This window comes from Lucilia sericata, unplaced genomic scaffold (assembly GCF_015586225.1).
Source record: "Lucilia sericata isolate MDLA Ls3-8-SP2 unplaced genomic scaffold, ASM1558622v1 Contig001145F_arrow, whole genome shotgun sequence".
Lineage (NCBI taxonomy): Eukaryota > Metazoa > Arthropoda > Insecta > Diptera > Calliphoridae > Lucilia > Lucilia sericata.
In genome coordinates this window covers 61,003-83,844 of record NW_023995116.1, presented here as the reverse complement: position 1 = coordinate 83,844, position 22,842 = coordinate 61,003, and positions in this window count along the sequence as shown.

The following is a 22,842-nucleotide window of genomic DNA, read 5'->3' as shown; positions in this document are numbered from 1 at the left end:
TTTCGGTATTAGCATTGGATATGAAGAGGCCAGGATCGAAAGAATTACTTTTATCTTCACTCTACGTCCTCTTCAAGATTTTCATCGTTTCCGGCTGCACCTTCTTCTTCGTTAACTTTCTGTTCATTAACTGAGTTTCTAGCTTGAACATTCAAAAAGCCATTTCTAAAATCTTTGAACATTTGATCGATTTGTTTTTGTAATTGTAGATGCTGCTACTCCAGCTGCTTTAAACATTCTTCACTTAACATTTCTTTGTTTTGTTTTGATTTTAGAATTGGAATCTGTTTAGATTTCCAATGATAGTGGGGAGGGTATATTAGGTCTGTGCTGATGTTTGTAACATACAAAAATATTCGTCCGGCTGACTGGCTGTCCATGTAAACCTTGTGCGCAAGGTACAGGTCGCAGTTTTCAAGATAATTGGATGGCACACACGCTTTTTTTGATCCAAGCCTATTGAAAATTGTTAAAATCGGTCCATTATTTCACCTAGCCCCCATACAACAGAACCCATAAATGCTCATAATTATCTTAAAACAAGTAAGAAAGTATAGTCGGGCGTGGCCGACCATATGATACCCTACACCAGTTATGAATATTAAATGTGATTTATTTTTCATAATAAAGCATTTATCTTCAATATTCCCTTGTTCCGATACATTAAAGCAATTTATGGATGAAAAACTAATTTTCCGAAAGAGGCTTTATATGGGGGCTAGGGGCAAATATGGACCAAGCCCGATAAAATTTTGTGAATATATTTATATTTACATAATATTTTATTGTGCTAAATTTCATCTTTGTGTTTATAAGTTAATTTGGGACATTCAAGTACTTTTCTGAAGGGGACTTTGTATGGGAGCTAGGGTCAAATGGGGCCCGATCTTTATGAAATTTGGCAGGGTCATCAAGACTTCTGTAAAACTTAGTTGTGCCGCATTTTATCGATATATCTGTATATTTATCATAATTATGAGCTCAAAAGCCCTTTTCGGGGGGTTCTGTTCTATGGGGGCTAGGTGAAATAATGGACCGATTTTAACCATTTTCAATAGGCTTCGTCCTTGGGTCAAATAAAACGTGCGTGCCAAATTTCATCCAATTATCTTGCAAATTGCGACCTGTACCTTGCGCACAAGGTTTACATGGACAGCCAGCCAGACGGACGGACGGACGGACATAGCTTAATCGACTCAGAAAACTATTCTAAGCCGATTGGTATACTTTAAGGTGGGTCTAGGACGAATATTTTTGTATGTTACAAACATCAGCACAAATCCAATATACCCTCCCCACTAAAGTGGTGTAGGGTATAAATACCTGTATATTGATAAAAAGCGGCACAACTAAGTTTTGTACGAGCCTTGATGACCTTGCCAAATTTCATAGAGATCGGGACTCATTTGACCCTAGCTCCCATACAAAGTCCCTCCGCTGCTAAAAATCGCGTACGTAAAATAATATTAGCAACACCGCTAACGATAAAAACAAACACATTCTACGCAATATTTAAAACAAATAATAACACAATACCAAAAAGTGCTAAGTATATTTAATTAAATATATAAATTAATTGTTTAAAATGTGTTTCTGTTAAATTTTCTGTAAAAAACAAAGGAATCAATCATTTTTTGCAAAAAAAAAAAACAAAACAAACAAATAAAATTCGTAAGAAGATTCGACACAACCTATTGATATGAAGGAAAAAGTAAGTATATATATAATTTCAAAAATATTCATAAATAAAAGAAAAAGTGGTAATAATTATTTAGAACAATACCGAAGAAAACTTACGTCTTGAATCAAAAACTTTCAAGACAAATTTGCAAGGATAACAGCAGAAAAAGTAACCGAAGCACAACAAAGTGGAGAATCTGAAGATCAACCTATTGGGTCGAATCCTGCAATTGAAACCATAATAATAAAGGAAATTGATGCAACAAACATCGAAGTTATAAATTCTCCTGAAAGGAACTCCAGATAGATGTATGAAAAACTATAAAAAAGATGTAAGTATAATACATATATAAAAATACCTATTAAACATAGTAAATATAAATTACTATATTCTTATTGAATTTGGGGTCGACATACAATAAATGGATGCCATTTTAACATGTACCTTTTCCGGGCAACCTTCAAAGGCACTAGGGGATAAGTATGTACGTATTTACATAGAGTATAGTTTTTTAATATAAATTTAAATATTTATTAATGTTAATTATATAATTTATTTCTATTTATAAGTCAAAACTTATGTTACCTGCAAATATCCTAAGATTTTATGTAACTTTTAAATATTAAAATATATAAAAATAAAATTTTTACAAAATTGAATTTTTTTAATAGAAAAAATAGTGAAAATTCAAAAATATATATGGAAATATATGAATATATATGGAAATGTATGAACAAATATGCTCATATATGATCATATATGTTCATATATCGCCAATTCGGATCCGAACATATATGGAGCTCCATATATGAAGATGTATGACTCCATATATGAACATATATGAACATATATGAACATTTTTAGCTGGGTGTCTTATATTGTTATACCCACCATCAAAAAAGATAAGGGTATATTGATTTTGTCATTCGAAATATTGTTCACAGACCCCATAAAGTATATATATTCTGGGACCCCCCTAAGACGATCTAGCTATGTCCGTCTGTCTGTTGTTGGCACGATAGCGTCCACAAAAAAAGAGATATTGAGATGAAATTTTCCCAAAATATTTTTTATTCATTAGAAATGTTTGGTATTGAAAATGTCCAACCATTTCACATAGCCCCCATACAAATGTACCCCCCGGAATATTGTGTAAAAAGCTTCAAACATTCACAAATTCGTTGTTTATGAAGCAAATGGCACAAAATTTCGCATAGGTCAGTTTTTTGACTTCCGAAATAAAATTCTGAATTATGGCGGACAATGGACCACAATTGGCCCTACCCCCCATATAAGGTCCCCTTTTAAAAATGACTATAATGTTGATTACTGGCTTGAACATACGAATATAGCGATGAAATTCGACACACATAGGTTTCATGCAAGCCAATATCTATCCACCAAACTCTATGTGGATCGGTCCATAATTGACCCTACCCCCATATAAGGTCCCCTTCAGAAAATGACTTTAACGCTCATTATTGGCGTAAAAATACGAGTATAGCGATGAAATTTGACATAAGTATGTATTATACGAGCCAAAACCTTTCCATCAAATTTTATGCGGATCGGTCCATAATTGACCCTACCCCCCACATAAGGTCCCACAGTGGTATAGGAAAAAAAAAAGTGGGAAATAATTCGGTAACTTCTAAACGGTTAATCCGATTTTAATGAAATATGGTATGCACAAAGAGGAGGTGTTGTCGAGTTTAGGTTTTGGACCTTATAGGCTAACCAGGGGCCCGGCGGGGGGTCCTCATATTAGGACACCTCGGCTATGTTAAATTTTTAAAACGATCCTATTTCTTCATTTGAGTTCCGATTTAAAAAAAATTTCGTATATAGAATTTCCTCATGGAGCACGTAGCAGTAAATTATCTCTTATAGTTTAGGAGATATTCACATTTGAAAATTAAAATTTTTTAATTTTTACCGTCCTTACTTTAGTTTTTTGATAATAGCGGGTCCAAAAGGCGGGAAAAAAGTATCTTTTTCTCTTTAAGTTATCTAAAAAGTTTCTAAGAAGATGTATATAGAATTTATACTTTTTGGAAAGCTGACTTTACATAAAATACGATAAATGAAACAAAACCTACCGAGGGGACCAGGCCCATCCAAAAAAAACCTATTTTTTATGGAAAATTCAATTTTGAGCAAAAATTCTCAAATCGCATAGTCGATATCAAATTATAGTGACCTGTTTTATATGACCCAATATGTTCTTAATCATTTTGTAACGGGTTTCGATAACCCCGCCCCTGGTATGGATATAATAGGCAAAAAACCAAAAAATCCCATTTTTGGCATTTTTTAAAACGTTTTTTGGGAATTCCGGGATTTCTAATAAGAAAATTCGAAATTTTTATTTAATTTTGAATTTTGAGTAAAAAAATCTACCTAACTGTAAAATTTCATCAAAAAATATTCATAAATAAGATTTTTATTGCAATTTGAAAAATTTGTATCTTCGCAAAAACTGAATAAAAAACATTTTTTAATTTTTTTTTTAAGTTTTCCGCGAATTTTTTAATTTTCAAAAATTATATACAGTTTTGAAAAATAGACAAAATTACCTTTCCATTGATATATAACATGCCTACCTAATGTTTTTTAAGTGACAAATTAATTAGGGAAAACTCAACATCTTTTAGAAAATGTACCTAGTACTATTTTTTTCATCCATAAGGTTACAATTTTTCAGGTATTATTTTTTAAACTGTAATGTTTTTTACCCCTATAGGTCACTTTAATAGGTAGCTTATAAAAGTGACCTATTGAGGAAAAATTCATTACATAAGGAAACGTTAGACATATTAGGTGGAATATCATAACCCTTTAAAAATAAATAATAATAAGTACCTGTAATTAATATATAAGACAGGTTTATATCTGTTTGTAATTATTTGTAATTTTCTAACCATGGCGATCGTACTAAAAAAATGATTTTTGCTCCATTTTATTTGAACACTCTTCAGCTCCTTTTCAAGATAAAGTCAACTTCTTATTGAAATATATTGAAACTGCACATAAGAATAAAGTGGATAAAACTGATATATGTAAAATTGAAAATTTTATAAAATCAGTTGATATAAAACTGAAGAGTGTTCGGTATTCCATTGCTAAATTTCGATCGAAATTTTCTGATTGGCTGGATGAATGTGTAGAAGTTGCTATTTGCGTATCAACTGTTGGTGCTCCCTGTAAGCAGTATGAGGATTTGAGCTCAAAATCAAAGAGGAAAAGGTTATCAACTTCACTAGAAACCTTATCTAACGAAGAAGTTTCGGACACTTTTAAAGCAATGTTAAGAAAAGAAAAACAGCCTTTGGATGCCATAAAAATTGCAAATATTATTCCAACCGCATCACCAAGACGACTGAAAAGAATTGTAAAGAGTATACCCACACCATCATCTGATACAACGTTCACTGAGGAAGAAGCTATTGCGCTTATGTTGCAGCTGGGATTAAGTCGTGATAACTACATAACGTTAAGAAAGGCGCTATCTGAAAAAAGAGTGGATGTTTTACCATCATATGACAAAATAAATGAAAAGAAGAAAAGCATTATACCATCTCCTATTGAAATAACTGATCGGAAGGCTGTTATTGGACTCGGCGCTCTACTCGAAAATACTGCTTTAAGGATTGCTTCTGACTTTTCTTCAGACCAACTAAAAAAAAATAAATTCTTGTGATCTTCAACTCATTTGTAAGTGGGGATGTGATGGATTATCAGCACTCTCGGAATATAAACAAATCAACACAAGTGAATCATCTTCCGAGTACATATAAAAGTGTATTTATGGCATCGCTAGTTCCATTAAGAATTCGAAAGTATGCTGACAGCGATTCTCCATCAACCAGTTTCGATGATATTTGGAAGAATTCGACTCCAGGATCCAAAGCTATAAGCAAAGCAATAAGTTTTGAGTATATAAAGGAATCCAAAACAACAACACAAGATTTGATAAATCGTATTGAAGCAGAAATTAAAAACTTGGAACCTATAACAATCGAAATAGAAAATTATTCGTTTAACATGTCCTATGACTTAAAACTTACAATGATTGATGGGAAAGTTGGAAATGCCATTACAGGAACATCATCTACTTGGTACTGCTACATATGTGGTGATAAAAAATCAGAATTTTCGAATATTTCCAAGCAAAGGTCAATAAATGAGGAAACATTACAATTTGGAATATCCCCCTTACATGCTCGCATACGATTTCTGGAACATTTTCTACATTTAGCATATGATTTAAAGTACAGAAGCATACCGGAAAATGCAAACAAAAGTGCAAATAGCAATAAGGAGTTAATGGAAATGAGAGCCAGTGAGAAAAGAAGAATTCAAGAGGAATTTAAAAAGCGGATGGGATTAAATATTGATAAACCACTCACAGGATATGGAAGCACAAACGATGGTAATACCGCTAGACGTTTTTTCAAACATTTTGAAACTACTTCCGAAATAACCGGAATTAATATGGATTTACTGCAAAAGGTCAATATTATTCTAATGGCGATAAATAGCAAGCATAAAGTGAACGCAACAAAATTTGGAGAGTATTCTACAAAAGTTTCTAAATTACTTTTGGAATTATATCCCTGGAAAGAAATGACACCTACAGTTCACAAGATATTATGTCATGGAAAGGTCATCATAGAACATAATATTCTGCCTTTAGGAGAGCTTACAGAAGAACCCCAAGAATCGAGGAATAGAGACTTTAAGCATACTCAGTTTAGCTCAAGGAAGTGTTCTAGGCAGTCTCAAAATGAAGATATTTTTAATAATCTGATTCTATCTTCTGATCCTGTTTTATCTACTATAAGGAAACGTTGGATTTGCTACAAAACGTTAGCATTTGAAAATATTCATGAATTTAAATATTTACACTATCTTTTAGATATGGACTACTGTGAACCCGATTATTTTACAAAATTATATTAATTTATAAAAAAAATAAATAAAGACTATTTTTATATAAAATAAATACTTGTTAATTTTTTTAGGGATAAAGAATAAAAGATTAATCGTAAAAAGTGGCTGTAAAAATTCATAAAAATTTAGGTAGTAAAACATGCCTAACAAATGTATGGATGAAAATAATAGTACTAGGTAAATTCTCTAAAAGATGTTGAGTTTTCCCTAATTAATTTGTCACTTAAAAAACATTAGGTAGGCATGTTATATATCAATGGAAAGGTAATTTTGTCTATTTTTCAAAACTGTATATAATTTTTGAAAATTAAAAAATTCGCGGAATACTTTTTAAAAAAAAATTGAAAAATGTTTTTTATTCAGTTTTTGCGAAGATGCAAATTTTTCAAATTGCAATAAAAATTTTATTTATGAATATTTTTTGATGAAATTTCACAGTTAGGTAGATTTTTTTACTCAAAATCCAAAATTAAATAAAAATTTCGAATTTTCTTATTAGAAATCCCGGAATTCCCAAAAAAGTTTTAAAAAGTCCCAAAATGGGATTTTTAGGTTTTTTGCCTATTATATCCATACCAGTGGCGGGGTTATCCAAACCCGTTACAAAATGATTAAGAACATATTGGGTCATATAAAACATGTCACTATAATTTGACATCGACTATGCGATTTGAGAATTTTTGCTCAAAATTGAATTTTCCATAAAAAATAGGGTTTTTTGGATGGACCTGGTCCCCTCGGTTTTGTTTCATTTATCGTATTTTATGTAAAGTCAGCTTTCCAAAAAGTATAGATTCTATATACATCTAACGGCCAAAAATATTTGTCCTTAAATATACCAGTCGGTTCAGAAATGCCTAGAACACGTAAACAAAGTGCATCACAAAGCCTGATTCTTCAAAGAACCAGAATAAGTCAATTAAGATTAACGGATGAGATGGAAGATGAAGTGTTGCATTCAACATGGCGTTTTAATCGTCGCCAAGATCCACAGTTTAGATAACAGGAGCGCCTAAGAAATGCCATTTCACAACAATAAAAACATCTTAATATAAATTATAGAGATACTATAAGACATTCCCAACGACGTAGAGATCCTATATACCATCAAGAACAGCAGTGTCGGGATACAGTGAAACACCAAATAAGACGTAGTGATACTCTATACCGACAAGAAGAGCAAAGTCGGGATGCAGTGGAACACCGAATAAGACGATGTGACTTGTTATATCGGCAAGAAGAGCAGAGTCGAAATACAGCGGAACATCAATTAAGGCGATGTGACCTATTATACCGGCAAGAAGAAGGTGGATACAATATCAATCAATCGAATTAATGTGAGTACTAATTTTATTACAGATGTTTTTTGCCTTTCTGACCGGTTTCCGAAAATAATATCTATAACTTCTGTAAAACAGGCAGTAGATTAGTGAGAAATAAGAAACGACCAAATATTCGCATGTTTTTATACCCTACACCACTATAGTGGGGAGGGTATTATGCGTTTGTACTGATGTTTGTAACGCATAAAAATATTGGTCCTACACCCACCTTAAAGTATACCGATCGACTCAGAATCACTTTCTGAGTCGAGTTTTTTTACCAAATGAAAATACCTATTGAAAATGGTTGAAATCGGTCCATTATTTCACCTTACCTTCCGATTTAGGGTTTTTAACTATCTCACCAAAAATTGGGACAACTAAGTTTTATATGGGCATAAATGACCGTACCAATTTTAATAATGATCGTCTGTCGTTTGACCCTAGCCCCCATACAAACCCCCTTTAAAAAATAACTTAAACGTCCAAAAATTTACTTATGACCATTAGTATCGCGATGAAATTCAGAATAACTAACCTTTATATAAAATTACTTCCCTCTTCCCAATATGTTCAGAATCGGCCTATATTTGACCCTAACACCCATATAAAGCCTCTTTTAGAAATTTAGTTTTTCGTCAATAAATTCCTAAAATACATCGGAATTAAGGTAAAATTCAACATAAAAGTTTCCTTATTTAAAATATATAATTTTCAAAATATACCCATGATGTAGGGACATGTCCGACTATACTTTCCTACTTGTTTTATCATAGCTCAGAACAGGTTTACGTTATATTTTAAGGACTAACTCCCATTTTCTCAGTGTATAGTTTTTTTTAGCTTTAAAATATGTTGACAGTTCTCAAACAAAAATTGTCTTAACTGGAAGAATAACTACCAGTTAAACGATAACTGGAGGTGGTGAAATTGGGGTTAAAACTTTGTTTTTGATGCTGCTGACGTTCTTCCTGCTGCCGCTAAAGTTCTTCCCGCATTTTTTTCTGTAGTTGTAGCATGATTTCATTTATGCTACCAAATTTTTCTTTTTCCTCAAGTTTTTGTTCTCCAGGTTCTAATTTTTGTTGTTCCAATGAACTGATTGCATTTTGTAGCAATGTTTTTGTATTTTCAGAGACATTTTCTCTAAAATATTGGCTTCATTGCCCCCATAGGCTTCCAATTTTGCATTATTCAATTGGAACTCTTCCACATTTGCTATGAAAACTTTTTTGCCTACTCAATGGCAGCCTTCCTCACCAGCTTTCCTTTTATTTTTTCGGAAAGATTATAAATATCCATGTGAATCTGATGTTGCACTTTGTAAAGATTCATTCTGATCGACATGATGAATTTTTTACTTTTCTTTCTTTTTAACAAACCTTTAAAGTGAGTAGTTGTAAGCAGAGATACAAGCCGTCTCGTCTCAAAACGTCGGCGGTTGGTCGCCGGCCGTTTTGAAATACAATTGATTGAAATACAATTAAATATAAAAAACATGTTCAAGTGATTTAAACAGGTCAATGGAAAAGATTACAAATGTTATATATTACTGAAATTTTGTACTGTAGTACTCTACGCTTGATCAACTATATAATTTGAATACTGCTTTAATTTTAGAAATAAAATAGTGTTTAACGAGAATCGGACGAGTGCATTACAACCAATCGTAGTCTCAGAACAGCAGTAATTTTTATATTTTTATTTTACAGAATTTTTATCAAAATGGTAATAGGTGATTATTCCAACTCCTAGCATGTAGCAAGGGGTAGGACAATCACAAATTACAAGGGACAGATCTTTATGTATTTCTTTAATACAAAAGACTGAAGATGAACTCCATCTCTTTGTTGGACTTGTGGATCATTCCTGACAATTGAAATGTTAACTGCTGACGACCTTAAACATTTACGTAGGTTGTTGAAAAAATTTTACGATAATGTAAAAAGGTTATGAGTTTGTTGTGGAGAATTTTGGTTTCCCAATCAGGTGAGTACTCTTTAACACATTAACATTTTAATATATGTCAAAGTAATGGATTACATTTTCCAGAAATATCGAACCAATTAAAAGGTTTAACTATTTTAGAAGAAAGGTTCGTGGCTTCGAGAATTCCATTTAAACAAAATAATCTTCCATTTTATCCAGAAAATAATCCAAAGAAAAAATGAAGGATAAACTGTCACAGATTGAAGCAGATCAAATCGAAATCATTTATGAGCTCAAGATAGGATTTCAAACCCGAATTTTCATAGCCTTTTGATATTTACAGAAGATATGGTTGCAATACAAATGAAATGTTCAAAAACTTTTTTGTAAAATAAACCTACGAAGAGTTTTGAGTACTTAAAATATCGAAATGGAAAATAATATTAATAATTTCTATTACTATTACATGAAGAAAAAATTTTATTATATATACATTTTGGATTATATAAAATAGTTTTGTTGAACCTTTTCATTTGTATCATGTTGGATAACATAACAATTTTCAACATATTTTACATTTAAATCATCGTAATTATATGTATTATAAAGAAAGCGGTGCTATATTTATCAAAGACTTAGAGGGCAATTTTCTACATTTATATATTACATATAACTAGCAAGACATTGATTATTATATCAAAATTACATAGATATCATTTTTGTTTGCTAGTTTTAATAATAAATACATACATATGTAAACTACATTGATCCTATGGGGAGGAGTAAAGGTGTAAGGAAAGCCGTCATTTGCAAATTTTTGACAGAACCAACAAAGTTGGAGTTTTCAATTAAAGAGTGGATAAAATACCTCATTCACAGCAGGCACTTGCATTTGTCGCTTATACTGCTGGCAATTCATAAAAGCTCAGTTCATGTAATCATCTTCCATCTACAGATGACTTCTTAATAAAATAAACAATAAAGAATTTTGTAATAAAGATTATGCACATGTTAAAGTTTAATTGTAAAACTTTAAAAGATTATATGGAGTTATATTTAAAAACAGAATTACTAATAATTTTGATCCTAATAACCTTTATGGTTGGACAATGTCTGAATATTTGAAAAATAAGATATTGATATTCCAAATATTGAAGATACATACTTCTAATGAAGTTTATGTACATATATGTATAAGGTCGATTTAGATTATCGTGTTACTTTATGTAATGCACAAAATAATCTTCCATTTTGTCCAGAAAATATAGAAGTAGAAAACTCTATATAAAAGTTATATTTACCAATATATTCGTAAATTGTTTACTGTATAATTTTTACGCGTACCCTCACACTGATTCCCATGTATATGTCATTTGAGGCAGCTGACCCACCCAGCTCGAAAGTTCGTGAGCTCATGGCATATGCTAGAAGGAAGAGTACGATCCTTGTGATGGGCTGTGATGGTAATGCTCATCACCAATGGGGCAGCAAGGAAATCAGTAAAAAATTACTGTTTAATTTTATAACTGACAACAATTTCATTATCTGTAACAGGGGCTATACGCCGATCTTCAGGAATAAGGATAGGGAAGCAGTTATAGATTTAAGACAAATTAATATCTAGATCTAGATTTCTGACCATAGTCGCATCACAATTACACTGAACTTTGATTTGGCTAGGAGTGAACCTTTGAGGAATCCTAGAAAAACAAACAACACTTGATGTAATGGCTGCTAAAATATTTATTCACAAGGTTTTATTTCTGAACTATACAGATACAGATTCCTTTATATATAATGACTTTTTATAGTATTTTAAAAAGTTTTATTGCTCAAGATCATCACACATCTGATCTGATCACCTCGAAAGTAATGAATTTACCATTTTTCTTTTAAATAAATAAAAAAATTTCTGGGAATAATGAAAGATGAAAATTGTGGAAAAAATATTACTGAAGTTGTAGTTGTCACGGATTGGAGCAGATCAAATTAAAATCATTTAGGAGCTCAAAATTGGATTTCAAAATAAAATAATTTACATAGTCTTCCGATATTTACAGAAGATATGCTTGCAAATTATCTTTAAACTATATGGATACAGATTCCTTTATATACAATGATTTTTATAGGGATTTACAAAGTTTTATTGAAATCATTTAGGAGCTCAAGATTGGATTTCAAAATAAAATAATTTCCATAGTCTTTCGATATTTACAGAAGATATGGTACCAGTTTATCTCTGAACTATACAGATACAGATTCTTTTATATATAATGACTTTTATGGTAATTTAAAAAGTTTTATTGCTCAATAAAACTTTATAATGAATTTACCATTTTTCTTTTAAATAAATATGAAAATTTCGGGAACAATGAAAGATGAAAATTGTGGAAAAATATGACTGAAGTTGTAGTATTACGATATAAAATATAGACCTTGAAAGGGTGTACAGAAATGTGTTCTAGATAGATATATATTAGCCTCATATAGAACTTGTTTATTTAAATTTTATATATAATGAGAAAATCATTGAAATCAAAAATTCACCAATTATATACAAGTCAATTTCTTAAAGTTATTATATTTAAATTATATAAATATTTTACATTTAAATCATCGAAAGTATATGTATCAGAATATAAGTGTACTTTAATATTTGATAAATCAGAATGAAAAAAGAAAATAATATCTCTTTCAATCATAAATACTACAAACCTTAGCTTATTCTATTAATAGAGGTCTTGTTGGTTTGAAGATCTAAACAAGAATGCTGCGAATATTGCATTTATTTCTGTATTTATTGTAAATTTTAATTACTTTCTCGTTCTGCGATGAATTGTAATTTTTATACCCTCCACCACCATCAGTGGTGATAGAGGGTATATATAAGTTTGTCGTTCCGTGTGTAACACCAAGAAATATTTATCTAAGACCCCACAAAGTATATATATTCTGGGTCCTCATGAAATTCTGAGTCGATTTAGCTATGTCCGTCTGTCCGTCTGTCTGTCTGTCTGTGTAAAACACGCTCACGTTAAAACTAAGCAAAGGAAATCAACCAACTTCACCCAAAATATTTATTATTATCCTAAGCAGTTTGGTATTGAAAATCAGCAAAATCGGTTCACAACGCAAAAAGTTATGAGTAAAAGTTTCAGACTACCTCGAAAAAAATTACGTTTTTTTCATAATTCTTTTGAAGTTTTCTCAGAAACTACCAAAGATATTTCGATGAATTTTGTCACACATTATTTTTTCATGGCAGTGATCAATTATGTTGAAAATCTTTAGAATCGATCCAATATTTCCCATAGCCCCGATACAAAGGTATATATTCCCGGAAATTAGTTTATCGTTAATAATTTCCTCAAATATATCGGTATCAACACAAAATTTTGTAAATGCAAATATAATATGAACAGAAATCATACTGTCAACGTAGATCTCAGTCGGTCCAAAATTGGCCATAGCTCCCATACAAGGTCCACTTCCGAAAATCACCTAAACGCACATATTTCATTGATGAATAAAGCTATTGTGATAAAATTCGAGTTAAATATGTTTTGTGTACAAACAAATCATTCTACCAAATTTTTTACGGATCGGTCCATTATTGGTCATAGCTCCCATATAAAGCCCACTTCCGAAAATCATTTAAAAGCTCATATTTCATTGTCATATAAAGCTATCTTGATGAAATTCGACACAAATATGTTTAGTCTAAATATAAATCACTCTACGAAATTTTTTCCGGATAGGTCCACAATTGGTCATAGCTCCCATATAAAGTCCCCTTCCGAAAATCACTTAAACGCATATATTTCATTGAATTATAAAGCTATCGGGATAAAATTCGACACAAATATGTTTTGTATGAATACAAATCATTTTACAAATTTTTTTACGGATCAGTCCATTATTGGTCATAGCTCCCATATAACCCCACTTCCGAAAATCACTTAAAAATACATATTTCATTGTCAAATAAAGCTATCGTGATAAAATTCGACATAAATATATTTCGTATAAATATGAATTATTCTACGAAATTTTTTCCGGATAGGCTCATCATTGGTCATAGCTCCCATATAAGGTCCACTTCCGAAAATCACTTAAACGAATATATTTCATTAAATTCTAAAGCTATAAGGATAAAATTCGACTTGAATATGTTTTGTGTACATATAAATCATTCTACCACTTTTTCCCCGATTCGGTTCATTATTGGTCATAGCTCCCATATAAGTCCCACTTTCGAAAATTACTTAAACGCACATATTTCATTGTCAAATAAAGGTATCTTGATAAAATTCGACACAAATATGTCTTGTCTTTATATGAATCACTCTACGAAATTTTTTCCGGATAGGCTCCCATAGAGGGTCCACTTACGAAAATCAAACGCACATATTTCTTTGAATAACAAACTATCTGGATAAAGTACGACTTGAATATGTTTTGTGAGCATATAAATCATTCTACCAAAATTTTTCCGGATTGTTCCATATATGGTAATAGCACCTTCAAAAAAATCACTTAAGCGCACATATTTCATTATCAAATAATGATATCTTGATAAAATTTGACACTAATATGTTTTGTGTAAGGTCATAGCTCCTATACATATAAAGTCCACTTCCGAAAATCACCTAAACGCACATATTTCATTAATTAATAAATCTATTGTAGTAAAATTTGACTTGAATTAAATCATTATACGAAATTTTTTTCTTATCGGTTGATAAATGGTCACAACTCCCATATAAGGACCATTTCTGAAAATTACTCAAATGCACATTTCCAATCAAAGTTATCGGGATAAAATTCGACATAAATGTGTATTTTGTATATATAAATCATTCTACGGATTTTTTCTTCCAGATCGGTCCATAGGTTTTCTTAGCTCCCATATAAGGTATACTTCTAAAAAGTGATTTTCACTTACATAATTCGTAATTAAATGATTACATCCGCATAAAATTCAAAATGAGTATTTTCTGTGTACAGATAAATCATTATATTAAAATGTTTTCAAACTGGCCTATTAATATACATTTTTCACGACCTAATTAAAATTAGTTTGACATATGCATAAATGTTAGTATCCTCAATAAGGAAACAAAAATTTTGCCAAGTTATCTAAAAATTAGATAGTTAAATGGGTTTCAATAAAAAGTAGTTTGCTGGTGGAGGGTATTTAAGATTCGGCATAGCCGAATATAGCACTCTAACTTGTCTTTTCTAAAATTTATTAAGCTTCTTTCCTGGTTTACGATCCGTATATTAAGACTACTGATTTTTTAACGTTCTCTAACAAATATGTCCGTTTTTTTGTCAATATCTCTTGTAGATCAGCTGTGCCTTCGTTTTCGTCAAATATTTCAAATAACCGGCGATAACTATAGTATATACCAAATATTTCTGCGGGAACAACCTATTTAACTTACCATTTAGTTTCTGGCTACCTAGATGACTATTTTGGCAAATGCTTATCCTACAAGGAAGTTTTTCGTCACTCCATAGATTACAAAGGGCAGTCAAAAAGCTAGTCCAAAGGAGTCAATGCATGGCAATTACATTTTATTTTTTAAGTTTCCACTCTTTAGATTACTTGGAGATTCTAAAGTGGCGAATGTCATTGCTCTCGCGTACAAAGGGGACACTAAAGTGACACGTGGCTTTACTTTCATTTACAAAGAATACATTTGTTACTTCATAGATTACAAAGAGTAGCCAAAAAGCTAGTCCAAAAGTAGTCAATGCATGCTAGTGACAATTTTTGCTAAGTTTTATAAGTTTTCACTCTCTAGATTACTTGGGGACAGTAATATGGCGACTGTATTCACTCTGGCTTACAAAGGGGACACGAAAGTGACGTGCTTTAATCTCGTTTACAAAGAGTACATTCATGATTATAATATATTCGAAATTACTGACTTTTTCGGATGAATTGACTCTTTGTCGAACTGCTGGGTAATGACTCAATATAGTTTACTGCAACCTAAAAAGAACTGATTTATACAACAAATCTTTTAAATAATTGTTATAAAAATTTGCAATTAGTAAAAAAAATCATATCATTTCAACAAAAAACACTTATTACTAGGAACCAACAAAAAAATTGTGGCAGCAGTAAGAAAATTTACAAGATAAATCTACAACGCGAAAATTTTGACAACAATAATGCCATCTATCAGACATACATAGCTACAGCAATTATTTCTCACATTTGATAGCTGAAAATTACACGAAATTGCGGCATAACTTGGCTTAAGAGTGAAGAAAGTTTAAAAAAAAAAACTATATACAAGATAAAACAACACAGAATGGATAAAAACACAAAGAAAATAAAACTAAACACGAACTAAATTGAAATGATGCAAAATTGCAGTTGCAGTAGTGGTCATAAATCCTTGACAGAGTTGCCAACATAAAACATCTAAAGGGGATATATATGTGCCTCATGTTGCTATTGCAAATGCTTTACATTCTAAAACAATTCCAGTATTTGAATTAACGTTTATAGTAGTACTATAGCTGTATCTATGTGTATTTGTAGAACAAAAGTATGAAAATAGTTCAAAATTTATGATACAACCTGCCAAATGTGGAGTGTGTCTCTTATTTTTTAGCATTTTTGCCAACAATTTTTTCTTGTTTTCCTAACACATTGCTACTCACACAACTATGTTGTAATTTATGACCATAAATGTGGTCATATGTAAGTAATTACCCAGCAGTTTTGAAGCTACCAGTTGACAACATTAAACTAGATACTTCGTTACATATGGCAACGCTGTAATAATCTTCCAGTTGACAACATTAAACTAGATACTTCGTTACATATGGCAACGCTGTAATAATCTTATAAATGCTTGCAAATTTTCGCAAAGTCACAACTCTGGCAGGTAATATAAGGCCACACGTTTCCCTCACAATTTATTGGAAACTCTCGGAAAGTACATTATTCCTGTAAAACTTTTCGTGAAATCACACCTGCGTTAATCGCCAATGCCTTGTAAGTAACCCTATAAAATATAAAATACGCAGACCGAGACCCATGAACTGCCGAGTTTGTAAATGTAACAGATTTATGTTTGACTGTGGAATTTGAAATATATTCATACCCTAAACAAATTTTATACAATGAATATTTATATTCATGTGGATAGAAAGAGGAAAAATCACAATTTAGAACATATTATTACTAAAAACAAACTGAAAACTAAAAGAATTAGCTTTTTATGGGAAAATGAATTATATTAGTTTACTATTATTCACGAGGGTCGTTTTACTAAGCTATTTCTGATCAAGCAAAAATAATACAATCTGAAAAGATCAGACAATTTCTCACTATTTCAATTGTTGCCTCGACATCGACCAATAGTAATGTCAGAAATAATATCACTGGATTAAAAGCTTTCTGTAGATCAATTAGATTTCAATATCTCAAAGAAAATAAGTCAGTTACAAAAGACTGGGTTGATAGCATTAATCGTTCAATAGAAAATAATTAGCAAATGTGACAGGTAGGGTAATACAATGGGATTAGAAATCAAATAGAACCAAGTGAGCTGCCATAGAGTGGCTGCCCTTTCAACCTAACCTAACCTATTACGATAATAATTGTCGAAGATATCCTTTAATATTTTTTTATAATTTAGTTCTATAATCTGATCCTGTATTATCTTTAAAAAGCATATTGAACTTTAATTTTGAAATGTTATATTCTCGTTTCACACGTGTTTAAACAAAAATTAAAAACTCATGGATTTTATTGTCATGGATTTATTCCGTTTAATATCAAAAACGGGGTTTACCATATGCACATAAATTTATTTGATTGGTTCAACAAATTACCCCTAATCTGCACGAAATTGTTATCAAAATGTTCGAAGTACAATATACGTAAAAATATTCTCGACAATTAATTCAAGACACAATCTTTGGTACTGAGACTATTCATGATATTCAGCATTATCAAATGGCCTGATACATTAGTAGCAATGATATAGTTTGACAAACTACAGAATTTCCAACCCACCAACGTAATCCCACAATTGTTCATTTATCAGTGCAACTGGAAAATGACAATATAATTATTTTATTAAAAAAATAACTGGAAGGATCAGTAGAAGTGCTGCTAGGTTCGAAGATGGTAAAAACGTATTCGCCAGATGTATTAGGTAGATTGTATACTGTTTATCCCTAGAATGTTTCTACTTACGAATGCTTCTTATAAATATTTCTGGACCAAATTCGTTAAAGAACTTCATTTGTTAGAAAACTATTCACATTTGGAAAAATACTTGAAGATATCAGAGGTTATAGTCCTTTTTTAAGTATTTTCTTATAAAAGGCATTTGAGAATAAAATGTCTTACTTACTTAAAATACATGTCGCTCTAAAGTTTAATGTAGAACTTCATGCATTATATGCTAAACAAAATTACGATCTTTATAATAGTTCTATTAATACAAATTTAACTAAACCTTATTATATATCAATCACTAAGGGGATGGACCGCAACGCATAGAATATGCGTGTATACTAATGCAGAACATCTCTTTAGTAAATTTTCCAATTGTCCTGAAACCATATTCATCAAAGAAAATTTAATCAGCTCATTTGATCTAGAGGATATATGGATCTTCATTGTGGGATATGTTAAAATTTTAGTTATATGTTCAATTATTTCTTTAACATTTAATTGCTGATATTATCTCTGTCATTTCCAAAATGCAACTGAATAAAGAACATGTAACTTTCAATATGTATTTATAGTTTATTCGTACACAGAGGTATTATTCTTAATTTTATGGTTACTTTCGAATTTTCTACTTAATCTGAGACAATTTATAAACAGTTCCATAAAAAATTACCAACAGTATATTGCTCAAATTATCTCTTGTATCAAAACTTCATCTTGTAGTTCTTCAAGTAATTTTGATGTTTTTATTACATTTGCGCCGTTGTCTGAAGTGCAGAAATATATTTGAGAAATGTCGATATTAAAATCTTTTTGACACTTTGTTACCTTGTCTCTAGGATCCTGAACTGTGTATTTTTTTAACAGAACTAAACAAATCATCTATTTTAAAACGAATTTTGAAATATTTTCTTAAATTTGCATTGCAACAATGTTCATTTTACACACAATAGATTTGAACATTTAAAATGTTGAATTCCATCTTCTGGAATTGATATTTAAAATATTTCTACATTCCTCAACATATGTTTGAATTGTTTTTAATACATCATGAGCCGTTAATTAAATAGTGTATGTTGCCCATCTTACAATAGACATAACGAATAAATACTGCTAAAATATTCGCCATCCCTGCATCATCGATCTCTTGTATCAAAATTTCATCTTGTAGTTCTTCAAGTAATTTTGTAATTTTTATTACATTTGCGCCGTTGTCAGAAGTGCAGAAGTATATTTGAGAAATGTCGATATTAAAGTCTTTTTGACACTTTGTTACCTTATCTTTAGGATACTGAGCTGTGTATTTTTTTAACTGAACTAAACAAATCATCTATTTTAAAACGGATTTTGAAATATTTTCTTTAATTTGCATTGCAACAATGTTCATTTTACACACAATATTTTTGAAATTAAAAATCTTCAATTATTATTAATTTTTTTAACTGACACTTTAAAAATTAGTGGCAAAATATATATTGTTAACAATGAGGCCATTCATTACAAATAAGTTTTGATATCCTACAACACTATTGTGGCAAATCTATTCTGCGATTGTTCTGATTGAACACCATTCACAGAGAAACACGAACGTATCAAATAACATTTATTTTCAAATTAGCTGTTAACTTTGGGGGCGACTTTGTGAAGCTACTATAAGCCGGCGTTTGATATTAGCCGTTTTTAAAAGAGATCAACACTGAACTCTTGTTTTAATCAAACATTGCACATAGATAATAACAAAATTACAATCAAGGCGAATTCAGATAAGGTGGTAAGCAGTTCTGCAACAACAACATTTTACATGTATTTTGTTTTTGCATTTGGTTTACGTAGATGTCAAAAACCATAAATACGGTGAATTCGTTTGATGACAAATTTTTGTAAAAAGTTTATATTTTATTAAAAAATAAAGATATTAAAATTTGTGAGGAAAATATATTCTGAATTGAATAATGTTTGCTTCAAACGAAAAATTCTATTCCGGCAGATTTATTTGCAAAATTTAATGAGTGCCTGAAGTTAAGTAAAACTTAATTTTTTGTGAAAAATAAACATAAAAAAGTATATATTCATGAAAATATTATATTACTAATGAATGAATGGAATTGCGAATGAATAATTCTACTCCGGCGGAGTAATTTTCAATATTTGGCCATAATGTAGCAGCCGCCGGACGGGTAAATACCTCATATGGGTTTTGTTATATAAAGCGTTCCGGAACAAACTTTTTAGTTAATATATTTATCTACATAGTGTATATATAAAACAATATTGTATAATTTGTTAACATTTAATAAATTTCAAAATTAAGCCATAACGTAGAAGTCAGCTGCCGCCAGCCGGGTAAATACTTCATATGCGTTTCTTAATATTGAGTGTTCCGGAAGAGATTTTTTTTACTTAATCACGTTACCTACACTATTTTAATATAAAATATAAAACAATATTGTGTAATATGTTAACATTTACAAAAAAAAAATATTTTTCTTAAATAACATATTTGTATACATACCAATTATGCCATTATTTAAATAAAATGACATTTGTTTACGAGATGCTTGGTATTTTCAGATTTTTTACATAAATAATTCAAAAAATTAACGAAGTTTTTCTCCGTTTAACGGACATTTTTAAATATAAAAATGTAAACAATAACAAACTTTGACAGCTACGTAAACCACGCGAATTAAGACAAAAATTATCAGCTGATTGAATAACACCATCGTATATGAATTCGCCTTGATTACAATTTATCGTAGAAATTAGTTAAAAGTTCCAATGCATCACAATCGTTTATATCCTGGTTTAAACCTTCAATATTTAGTTGTAACTTCCGGTTAAGGTATACAAATTTCTTCTCATATGAATGAAATGCAAATTTTTTTCTACATTTCCAGCTTATAAGAAAACGCTGTTTTTAATTCTGGTAGAGCTCTTTCTGACTTTCGTTGAGTTTCTCCTATTTCTTTTAGAACTCTTTCTGACTCACTTGAAGCTCTTCTTGGCTCTCTTGGAGCACTTTTTAACCCTCGTGGAGTTTCTTTAGGGTTTCGTGGAATCTCTTTTGTTATTGAAACCATTTCTTTCTCCTTTTTGGATATTATTTGCTCTCTTGGAGTTTTTTTAGCCTCTATTCTTTTATGATGATTTTATTTATTTCATCAATTATTTTGGTGATATATTCAAAATATTTATCAAGTAATCTTCGGACTTATTTCTATTATTTATTTATTTATTCATCATCACAATACAAAGCCTAAAAGACCAAAATATAAACATTATTCATGATTTGCTTTAAATTCATCTTTGAATCTTGAAACTCATTTTTTTAAACATTTAGTTTCGGTAGACGAATTGGTCGATCGTCCAATTTTATATGTATACATACTATTTCTTCAACTATAACTTTTTGACGTTCCAAAATTTTAGGAATAGCTGCCATAATGATGATTTTTAACTTTTTTTATTTCTGTTATATTTTTAAATCGTATCATCGTTAAAGCCAAAATAAACGCTCATTATATTTTTTTAATTATTTTATTTTTAGTGCAATCTTTTTGCCAAAGGACCATGCATGAACAATTTTATCGAGTGCTTTATTATTACTTTTCAAGTTGTTTCTTATTTGGATTCTTTGCACCTTGGTTGATCTTCTTATTATTGACATATTGAAATATTCCTCCGACTTTAAGACGCACCTTTTTGTCTACAATCCATACAGTGTTGAATTTGTATGAACCACTTATCATGGGCAGAAAAAAAGTCTATATTATCTGTTCTTAAATCTCTTATTATAATATCGTGCTGAAACATATGCATATATTTATTACACATAAGCATTTTTTATTTGGACATTAAATACTCACATTAAAGGGACAGCTGTGATTGATATTCGAATTTGCAGCTACTAATTTGTAAAAAATTTCCAATGATCTATAACGTTTTCGATTACCCATAAATTCGCAAGCATCCCATGTGGTATTGAATCGAATGGATGATGCAATCATCGAACTAAATTCTATTTGCAGTAAACAGTTTCTTACCGGAATTTGTAGGAGTTTAACATACATCGTTAATATGCCATTGGCGTTATTGCACTCTTTGAAAATGGCGAATTTTTCGTCAAACGCATGACATCTAATACTTGTCAATATTAGGGTACAGGAACACTAAATGCAATATGACAGTGAATAGTTTGAATAATAAATTTTATATTTAAATTATGCTTACTTTTTTGGTCGAAATCAGTAGTATTATTATTAGAAATGATGCAATTTTTAACAGGTTCATTTCTCTATAGTTACAGACAAAACTGTTTATATTTGAAAGTATTTCAAATCTGAATAAAATTATTAATACATTTTTCTAAATAGTTCATAAATATGTTCAAAAACACTTAATATTGTTGAAACAAATTAAGAGATTGATCACCATTACAATTATGGCCAATTAATTTGAGTGTACTCTACAATTAATTTGAGTAATTTAGATTTAAGCAAAGCTTTTGACACTCTTTCGCACAGACACTTGTAAATGGCCAAACTTTTGGATATTCTGAGAAACTATTTGGAAATTTGGACTTCTCCAAAATTATAAAACATTATGTGAAAAAAATCTATATAAATTTCAAGAATATTATATTATATATACGAAATCACTCCAATATTTATATTTATATCGATGCATCTATATTGAAACAATTAAGAAAATATAAAACTAATAAATGTGTTATAAATGACTAAAGACTC